The 7,225-nt window shown below is 42.0% G+C and overlaps 1 pseudogene; it reads left to right on the top strand.

Moving 5' to 3' along the window:
- The first annotated feature begins 1,944 nt into the window (after nt 1-1,944).
- On the top strand, nt 1,945-2,350 carry LOC102148955 (large ribosomal subunit protein eL39-like; annotated as a pseudogene).
- The last annotated feature ends 4,875 nt before the right edge of the window (nt 2,351-7,225 follow it).

Genomic DNA, 7,225 nt, shown 5'->3' with positions numbered 1-7,225 from the left:
GTCCTTTACCAATATTCTCAATAAACTTTGGCAAGGATGTGGCTCAGAATGAAATTACTCCTTTCAGATGTAAATGCAGACGTAGGTCCTGTAAAATCTTTAAAGAGAAGCAATGTGAGAAGAGAAAAGCATGTCACTGCTATCCCTGAGGAGCTGTCCCTTTCCAGAACCGAAACTGGGACAACAAACTGTTTCAACTCATCCTGTTTCAAAGTGAGGATGAGATGGAGGAGACAAAAGAGGAAATGGAGAAATGAGAAGCTTAGGGAGGGGCCGGCCCAGGGGCGCAGCGGTTAAGTTCGCAAGTTCAGCTTCAGAGGCCCGGGGTTCACCGGTTTGGATCCCAAGTGCAGACGTGGCACCGCTTGGCAAGCCATGCTGTGGCAGGCATGCCATGTATAAAGTAGAGGCAGATGGGCATGGATGTTAGCTCAGGGCCAGTCTTCCTCAGCAAAAAGAGGAGGATTGGCGGCTGATGTTAGCTCAGGGCTAATCTTCCTAAAAAAAAAAAAAAAGACAGAGAGAAGCTTAAGGAGATTGTAAGGGTATTAGGGATATCCAAAATGGTCCAAAAAAGATGTTCAACAGAAATCAGAAGGATGTTGCTCTTTTCCATATAAGGGAAGAAAGTTTGTGAAAGAATCTTTCTTACAGCCTCCATTAACTTGTTGCTGTTAGCACATTTTCCTGACAATCTCTTGGGTGAATTTCTGCAATAGCAAGTGAATCTCTTATCAGTATATAGTGAGTTTAGTGCAATACTTAGAAACTTTGATATCACAGAATCTTAGAATTGTAGAAATTTTAGGAATTAGAAAATTAATCCTTTACCTATGCTGGAATTAATTCTGAAAGGTAGTTATATAGTTAATACAGGCAATTTATACCATTACTGGACATCTTGTGGTATTAACTGTAATGGCTAGATGTATCCAGTCCTTTAATGGTATGATTTGATGCGAAAATAAAATTGAGGATAAATAGAGAAAAAAATGAACCAAAAAAATATGTCTAACAGAATCTCTCACCTGAAAATCGGGTCAATAATCTTTATTCAAAATTAGTTCTCAAAGCCAATATTTTGGTAAGACCATAGAGAGCCTATGGCTGTTTTCTGATGAAAGCCTGGATTGTCAAGGTTCAGTGCGGCCAGTTGTCTATGCAGGATGCTTTTGGGGCTGTAAGAAGGAAAAATGTGACTGGCTTTAACATTGAGTGCATTTGAATATATTCCATATTAATATCATAAATGACATACTTTACGATGCTTCCAGGATTGGATAATTTAGCAGCCGATCCTCCTCATCAAGGACCCAGATCCTTTTTACTTCTTGCTCTCATGTCCTCAAATGTGTCCTCTTCCATCTCAAGACATTGCCACATCTTTGGGCACCACGTATCCACACAGCGATGTCTCACAGATGGAAGAGGGAAAGAGAGAGCACTCCCCTCCCTCATTTATTTTTTGAATAGGTAAGGAAAACTTTCCCAGGGCCTCCTCTCCTCTCTCATTGGCAAGAATCGTGTCACATGCCCATTCCTAGCCAATGACAAAGGCAGTGGTTACCATGGCTGGGTCAAACCAATCCTGATTTACACCCCAGCCTCCCTTGAAGTTTACGGCCCGCTGATTCCTGAAAATACCTGGGTTTCTATTGACAAGGACAAAGGGGAAAATGCAGGTACGACAGACCACCCCACGAAGAAGGCAGTGTGTTTTAAGTTAGTGGTGCACAGAGAAGGGTTTGCATCATCCTCCAAGAAATGAAGGAAATCTTTATCATTCACAAGTTCTTTCAAATATTGAGATGAATGTTGTCTTTGCCATTTTCTCTTGGGCTTGGATATTTTCTGGATAGAAGTAAAATAAGTCTAATTTCTTTTGTTGTGTCAACTGCCCGAGCACAGTATTTAAAGACAGTGCGCTCCTTCTTTCCCCGCCACCATCGTGTGCGCGGTAGCTTCTCCTGCTCTCCATGTCTTCTCACAAGACTTTTAGGATCAAGCGATTCCTAGCCAAGAAACAAAAGCAGAATCATCCCATTCCCCAATGGATTCGAAGGAAAACTGGAATAAAATCAGGTACAACTCCAAGCGGAGACATTGGAGAAGAACCAAGCTGGGTGTATAAGGAATCACAGATGAGATGACACACATATTTATGCTGTATTAAGGTCCTTCTTACATCTTACCATACCACTCTGAAAACGTGACTGTCTGGACAGCTGGATGTGTTTTATTCAGGAATTGATTTTTCTCTTTGTTGCTATGCTTCTGAACTAGTGGGTTGGTTCAGTAATAAATATGTGAGATGTTTTGTTTGAAAAAATAAAAAATAAAAAAAATAATAAAGACAGTGCTCACGTGTCTCTGAGGCTCCGCCTGGCTCCCCAGCCATTCCCTAGGGCTGCCAGATCTTTCTCTGTGCCTCCTCACGGCACATCCCTCATTTCTCCTCAGCTGGCTGTAAGAAACTGAGCTTTCACGCTCCATCTCTGGAAGCCTCCCCAAAGTCCCCGTAGCCGTTAAGCACAGCAGCCTCTGTGTGTGGTCCTCTCGTCTCCTGCTCAACGCTAGCGTCCATTGAACTCCGTATGCCAGTCAGTGTGCCAAAGGCTTTATCAAGACTAGTTATTCTCCACAAGAACCCTGGGGACAGTTAAAATTTCATCTCAGTCTCATCAGTGACAAAATTGAGGCACAGGGGATTAAGTAATTCACTTAGTCTCCCAGGGTATGAACGGTGAGGCCAGGAAATTCAAAACCAGATGACTAGACTCCAGAGTCCTGGAAGGGAAGCCTCAGAGGCCTCACGTGTTCCTATCTACGGCCCCAGAGTTCTCCTGGCACATCGTGAACACTTCACGAATGTTTGCTGAGTGAATGAATGTTTCACGGTCATTCTCTTCTCTATAGCACCATTTGTCAATTTCCACCTGAAAATGTGATGTCCAGTGGTGAAAACACTACTCCAAGTGTTTTTTGACCAGAACAAAATAAATGGCACATGTGGGAAACTAAAAAATGCACCCCCCCGAAGATGTCCACTTCCAAGTCTCCAGACGCTAAATATGGCAAAAGAAACTTTGTAGATGGGATTGAGTTAAGGATTTTGAGATGAGGAGGGTATCCTGGACGATCCAGGTGGGCCCCATGTCATCACAAGGTCCTCACAAGAGGGAGGCAGGAGGGTCAGAGCCAGTGTGTTGAAAGAAGCAGGTGTCACAATTAGAGAGGGAGATTTGAAAATGTTGTGCTGTCAGCCTTGAAGATGGAGGAAGGGCCATGAGCCAAGGAATGCAAGTGGCCTCTAGAAGCTGGAAAAGACAAGAAAAATTCTCCCCTAGGGCCTCCGGAAGGAATGCAGCCTTGCTGACGCCTTAATTTCAGATTTCTGATCTCCAAGACTGTAAGAAAATAAACTTGTGTTGTTTGAAGCCAATAAAATATACTTTGCCATACCAAAGTATAGCAGAAGGAGGAAAGAACCTAGCATAGATACTTTTCTTGACATGGTTATTATGTTTCTACTAACGCCTCAGCGGATCAGCCTGGTCCTCTCAGCATCCTGCACACTGCAGGCGGATTAACTTAAAAATATAGATTCTCTCCATATTCATTTGGTTTTCTTCTTAATGCCTCTTAGTTGGCATCTGTCCCCTCCATTTGCCCAGCTGTCTGGACCGCCACCACCATCCCTGTGCTTTTTGTTCCCTCATCGACACTGCCTTAGATATTTGTTTCCCAAGAGGCCCATCGCAAGAAGCTCCACCTTCCCCCACATCCTTGGGACAACCTCTCATCACAAAGTCTAACATTATACCATTTGTTGGGACATAGTCAGAATTTTTTTTAGTCTCACTTTCCAGAACGTCTGTTTATGGGAGAGGAAAAGAAAAGTTATTTCAAGTCAGATCATAAAGCATCTCAACTTCAAAGTATTTTGGATCCTATGCATCATTAGTCCCTCTGTGAAACAGAGATCTTATCTGTCTCATAGTTCTTTAATACTGATTTTAACTTGGGAAGTTGGTATATTTAATCCCTTAAACCATGTTTCTTAATAAGTGGTCTCTGGACCGGCAGCATCAGCAATTTCTGGGAGCCTGGTAGGGATAAAAGTTCTCAGGCCACACCATAGTCTTGCAGAATCAGGGGCCCAGTAATCTGTGTTAGGGCTTAGAGCTTTGTTGTGTGATCTGGGTCAGATTGATAGACCCCTAAAGACCTTTTTGGAAAGTCCTTTACTTTTCAGTGGCTCAGAATTCTTGGGTAGACATTTTCTTCTGGAAAACTCTGAGTACATGCATGCTTTATTTTAAGCAAAGGTAAGATAACACTAGTAAAGGAAATTCTTACCAAAAAAAAATAAACAAGGAAGATTATTATCTGCATAAAGCAAATCACAAGTGTCATCTTTCCAGATGCTCCCAGGATGTTGTTTCTCTAGTTTCCATCACACTGCATATTTAACAGTTAGGATACCTCAATACATAGTGTTTGTCTTACGTGTCAGCCAGTCTGCCAGCATCATCGGGGCAGGGAGCCTGGGTGTTCACCACCGTGTTCTCTGGATGCGGCCAGTGCGTGACACACATAGCATCTCAGGAATACCTGTTTCCCCATGTCACTTCTCAAGGTAGGAACTCCTGTGTCTAGAATTCTGTATGTCTGTGCCTTGGATGGCACTGTGCAGGGAATATAAATGGTAGGTTCTCAATAAACATATAAATGAATGAAATCATGATGTACATATCAAATTCTGTTCCTACTGTTTATGTGATCAATTCACGTTCTGATGTACTACAAAGTTTTGCTGGACATTAGTAGACATGGATTGCTGCCAAAGGAATTTTTGTTGCACTAAGACTTTAAATACAAAAATATTTGATGTTAGAGCATTTAGATTGCACACGCTGCTTTACTAAAGAGGAATAAAAGCAAGTTTGCTGTAGGGGAGGAAGACAGATCCTCTACCCTCTGCCCAGATCCTTCTGGCTGGGCTATGAATTAAATTGACATGACACAGAATAACAGGAGAAAATCAAACAAAGCTTTATAACATGTACACATGTGAGAAACCCAGGAAACTGGGTAACTTGCCAGAATGGCTGATGTCTCCACCTTCAATACCATCTGCAGCTAAAGACAAAGGAGGGTGTTGGGGGTTAGAGGGTCAGTTATGGGAGATGACCAGAAAAGCACAGTAACAAGAGAAAGGTTATTATGCCGATTTGAGTCCTTGCCTTCTGTATTGATAAGAGTTTCTAGAGATAAGGTCATCCCCCCTTCTTCCTGGAACACAGAGAGAGACACCTTTACAGATGGAGATTTCCAGCACAAATGTAAATGTCTCTTACAAAGCGTAACTTCTGCTTTTCAGAGCTTCTCCTGTGTCTACAGTTTTTAAATAATCGTCATGCCAAAGAGACACATTTTGGGGTGGCCAATTCCAATCCCCCACATAGCAACGAATAGAAAATTTTTTCAGAAATGACAAATAGAAATGGCAAGCAATAGGATATATTGGAGTATATGAGGAAGCCATTTGGTGTAAACCTAATTCAGCCTGACTTTGTTTTCTCCAAAAAGGCCTGACCATGGCCTTTGAGCACGTATTGTATATCTGCTTTAAACATTTCCTATGACAAGAACAAATGCCCTTAAGATAAAGGTGCAACTTCCCCGCCCCACATTGGCATTTCCTTAAGGATAAGCATCTTTCCTTAGGCTAGGAACTGATTGCTGCACTCACCTTTGACCACCCAGCTCACCTGTGACCACCCAGCTAGAGACAACAGACTGCCACCCTGCTGTGTTCACCAAGACAGCAGACCTACATGCTGTTTCCATCAATCGCTGTGCCGACAGAGCAGTCTTGCAACTATTGTAAAAGGGACATTTCAATCATATGTGAAACATCCTGTTTGGGGGTATATAACCACTATGTGCACCCCACTTCTTCAGTGCCCTTTCTTCCTTCGGGAAGAAAGGCCCCGGGCCATGGTCCTCACATTTTAGCTCAGAATAAACTCATCCCAAAATTTCATTTATAGATTGGTTATGGATTATTTTCGTCAACAGAAATTAACCTGAATTTTCCCCAGAATCCATTTTATTATGTCTGAACCAAAACACACAGTTTAAAATTATGACTAATCGTGTAAGTACTTACACAACAAAATATTAAGAAATGCTGATAACTTGTGGTTCCAAGAACAGTACAGTGATGATTTTATTTTAAATCTGTCACTGCAAGTTTGCAGTGCAGTTTTTTTTGTTTGTTTTTGTCTTTTTGAGGAAGATTAGCCCTAAGCTAACATCTGCTGCCAATCCTCTTTTTGCTGAGGAAGACTGGCCCTGAGCTAACATCTGTGCCCATCTTCCTCCACTTTCCATGTGGGATGCCTGCCACAGCATGGCTTGATGAGCAGCGCCATGTCCTCACCCAAGATCCGAACCAGTGAACCCCGGGCTGCCGAAGCAGAGCATGTGCACTTAACTGCTGTGCCAGCAGGCCAGCCTATGCTGTGCAGTTTTTCTCTAAATATTTTTCTCATGAAGTAAGTGACATTCATCTCCATCTTTTGTATTCATGGTTGATTTCACAAAAGGATCCCAGCCCTGACTTTCTAACTCCATAGGTAGAGAATCAAGCCTACAGCAATTTCGTTTCTCCTTCCAAAGGCTTTGGGAGATAGAGAGAGGAGTAGATTATAACAGAGTACTGAGAGTCTTTCGCCACAAAAAAGGAGCTTCTTTAAATTTGTTTAACCATTAAGCAAAGTTAAACACCTTAACGCTGTTTTTTATCTGACCCTTTAATATGCTAATAGGTATTATGTTATGGTTTGTAGGGGGTTAGAACTCCATCTTATTTGCCTAGGAATTCTTTGTTCTTGAAACTCAGATTAGCATCTCCCAACAGAACAGTTTGGGAAAGGCTCCTCAGTTCCAAAAGCAAGTATTTAATCCATTGCGGAATAACATTTATAAAGAGAGGAAGTGGGAGGGCCCACAGGACTGTCACTCTGTTTTCACTGGTTTGGCCACTCCTGGATGGCTCCTTATTTTTAATGACAGTTAGAAGAGCATAACTTCTACTAGGGGAAAAAAACAGAAATGTTGATGTAATGGAAAATTTGAAGTTTAGTTTGAAAATGAAAAAAATTAAAGACGTAAGTGAATCAGTATTTTATCAAAATCCAGACACTTGGGACTTAAG

This window comes from Equus caballus, chromosome 19 (genome assembly GCF_041296265.1).
Source record: "Equus caballus isolate H_3958 breed thoroughbred chromosome 19, TB-T2T, whole genome shotgun sequence".
Taxonomy (NCBI): domain Eukaryota; kingdom Metazoa; phylum Chordata; class Mammalia; order Perissodactyla; family Equidae; genus Equus; species Equus caballus.
Note: the sequence above shows the minus strand (reverse complement) of the source record. Positions and strands in the feature narration are given on the sequence as shown.